The 2,566-nt window shown below is 26.9% G+C and overlaps 1 long non-coding RNA gene across 1 annotated transcript; it reads right to left on the bottom strand.

The window, feature by feature from the left end:
* Positions 1–555: 555 nt before the first annotated feature.
* On the bottom strand, positions 556–2,125 carry LOC142224370 (uncharacterized). Its single transcript, XR_012719132.1, has 7 exons — positions 2,089–2,125; positions 1,825–1,877; positions 1,643–1,730; positions 1,408–1,471; positions 955–1,020; positions 750–825; positions 556–655 (listed from the first exon to the last, which is right to left on the bottom strand). It is a non-coding gene; the product is annotated as an uncharacterized LOC142224370 (long non-coding RNA).
* Positions 2,126–2,566: the final 441 nt, after the last annotated feature.

The raw sequence follows: 2,566 nt of genomic DNA on the forward strand, positions 1-2,566 counted from the left end.
GATTTGACCTCCGGAGCCTCTTAGAGGAGCAAAATTCATTCGATCCGGTAGAAATTTGGTACGTGGTGTTAGTATATGGTCTCTAACAACACTGAAAAAACAGTGAACCCTTTTCCATTGCAAAATGAACTAAACTGTAGTAATATTGACCATGATTTAGCCCTTAAGATTTTTTTCAACTTGTCTAGTTTATAATTTTCTTAAATTTTAGTTCATCTATAACATTGTAGTTTAGTTCATTTTTACAACACCATAAGATTTATATACACCTACCAAGTTAAAAAGTCAGTATTATTTTGGTTTACTTGCTTATTTTGTGGGAAACCCGATAATAAAATTTGGTTAACAGTCTCTTTAAAATGTCGACGACTAGACTATTTTTAAATCAATCATTCCACAGTATAGAGAAATTAAATAATTAAAGGAACAACAAACCGTTTTACTATTATGAGAATTTTCATATATTAAAATTAAACTATCTTTAAGCAAAAGTACTTTATTATAAAAACTTATGATGAAAGTTCTTAATACAATGTTTTTTGTGAATAAAATTTATGACCACATGGAAAAGAGAGTAGTTCATTTGAACCCGCTGTTTGGACATTTTGACTTATCCTTTTTTTATTCATCGTAGGTAATTTTTTCACATATCTTGCTGGAAAAAATGGAAACAATAATGAAAATTAATAAAAATGAATACCATGTAATGAAATATAATTTTTAATTCTTCATTTTAGCTTGTAACTTACCATATTTGGGGCATTTTATCAAATGGTGTAAGGAATTCAACTTTTTTTTGGAAAACGTATCTCATAAAATTTGTACCTGAAACAATTAGAGAAATAATGAAGTATTCTAAATAAACTCATAAAACTGTGTTGTTATCGATGTGAAAGATATAAAAAAATAAATATTCTAGTTGAAAGAAAGCCAAAGTTTTAATATAAAACTTACCAATTCTCTATTAAATTGTACGCTGAGGGGAAATATAAAAAGTTGTCCAAATTTATTTGGGTTACTCTGAAATTAAATATTACATAAAATTATTAAAAAAAGATTTTCAAAAAATCTAATGAAAAAAATAATAATATGCATAAAAAACCAAATATTCTTGATATTCCTAGACAGTCATCAAAATGACGACACGTAATTTTATTTTCGATTTAAAATGCATTTTAGTCTATTGGGAAATGGTAAATTTAAGTTATACTAATTCGACCGTTTTATGAATTTTTGTTTTATACTACTTAAAACCAAATTGAATAAGAAAATAAATGCAAGGTTGGTTCACTTTTTCGCTCACGATGAAAATTATATCGTCTTGAAATCAGCCGTAGTCAAAATGACGAAGGATGACGTTAATGTACAAAAAATAAGGATGGCTATCCAGGGTTAAAGAAAACTTACCAATTCACTATTAAATTACAGGCAAAGGAGTACTAAAAATTTGTCCAAATTTTAAGGGGTTATTCTGAAATTAAATATTTATTTTTACATTAAAAATATTACATTAGTTTCCAAAAAAATTAATTAAAGAAATACTAAAATAAGGTATTAAAAACCTGTAATTTTGATGATAAAAAGGTCATAAAAACGTAAATATTCTAGTTGAAAGAAAGCCAATTTTTAAAAGAAAACTTACCAATTCTCTACCTTTTTAAATTTGTTTGAATCCGTCTGGAGTTGCTCTGAAATTAAATATCGCTTTTACAACAAAGAAAAACATTAAACTGGTTTCCAAAAAAAAAAAAAAATAATTAACAAATAATAATATACATAAAAAATATTCTTTTCAAAAGAAAGCCATATTAAAAAAATACTTACCAATTTATGAATAAACTATACGCTGAGATATTACAAAAATTTTCCAAATTCATCTGGAATTGAATATTAATTTTTTACATTGAATAATGAAAATTTCAATACACTTTCAATTTCAACATATTTTACTAAATATTCTTAATAACTTTTTTCTAAACTACCGATAAAATATTAATAACTTTCATTTAAAAGGTTTAATAAACAAACACCAATATATGACTCAAAAATCCAAAATATTCCATGCCTTTATATTCCCTTGTTGCATACCTACTTAAAAGATGCAACAGCCCACGCCAACGCCAACTATACAACTGAAGCATGCCAAACAAAACCAAGCAAAGCCAAAACATTCCTACAACAACAAAAACACGTGTGCCTTTGTTGAAAACAACACCTCATCCAGCCAAAAACCATCAACGAATAACAAACACACACACACACAAGCCACTAAATGAACAAAAATAAAAACAACCCCACGCTCATGTATACACAACAAAACTCAAGTAACATCATCTTTACATTAATCACATTCCACCATTCCGATAAAGATCTCTGTACTATGCATTAGTTCATCGCATCTGCTGACAATTTACTCTAAGAATAATATTCGTAAAGGCACACCAGTTTATGAGCGATGAAACGTTTAACTTAAAATTTGCAAAATTTTCATGAAATGTTATCTACCATTTTTGACGAAAATGTCTATAAATTTAATTACATGTGAACTAAAAATATTTCATTGTGT

Source organism: Haematobia irritans, chromosome 2 (genome assembly GCF_050003625.1).
Source record: "Haematobia irritans isolate KBUSLIRL chromosome 2, ASM5000362v1, whole genome shotgun sequence".
Classification (NCBI taxonomy): domain Eukaryota; kingdom Metazoa; phylum Arthropoda; class Insecta; order Diptera; family Muscidae; genus Haematobia; species Haematobia irritans.